Here is a 474-nt window from a genome sequence, read left to right as displayed (position 1 = left end):
GCTTCATACAGGTTTGGAATGACATGGATAAATAATCACAAAATGTGATTTTTTTTGTGTGTGTATACTATTTCTTTAAATTCTATTTTAATGTGGCAAGATGGTTTATCACACATCAGGTTACATAAATTTCCCATTCACAAATAAATCTAACTGTTTATAGTTTCTACTGATATGGAAAAGAATGTATTTTGCTCTGATAAATGTGGGACCGTATGGATGACCTGTATAGAAATAATGGACCGAGTTTTGGCTTTTAATCTCAGCTTGATGATCCTATTTTGTATAATGACACGTAATGCTGTATGCAGCAGAAATATCTGTTTGCCTTGATCTTTAGTTGTTATGGATTGTGTAATATGACAATCTGTGGTCCTGAAATACAGATGTTTGTCATACTTTCAACCTCACTGTTTATCATACGTCATTTTACGTAATCTGCTTCTGTCAGTCAGATTGACAGTGTGTCACACT

This window comes from Sinocyclocheilus rhinocerous, unplaced genomic scaffold, assembly GCF_001515625.1.
Source record: "Sinocyclocheilus rhinocerous isolate Xijiao unplaced genomic scaffold, SAMN03320098_v1.1 scaffold603, whole genome shotgun sequence".
NCBI lineage: Eukaryota > Metazoa > Chordata > Actinopteri > Cypriniformes > Cyprinidae > Sinocyclocheilus > Sinocyclocheilus rhinocerous.
Note: the sequence above shows the minus strand (reverse complement) of the source record.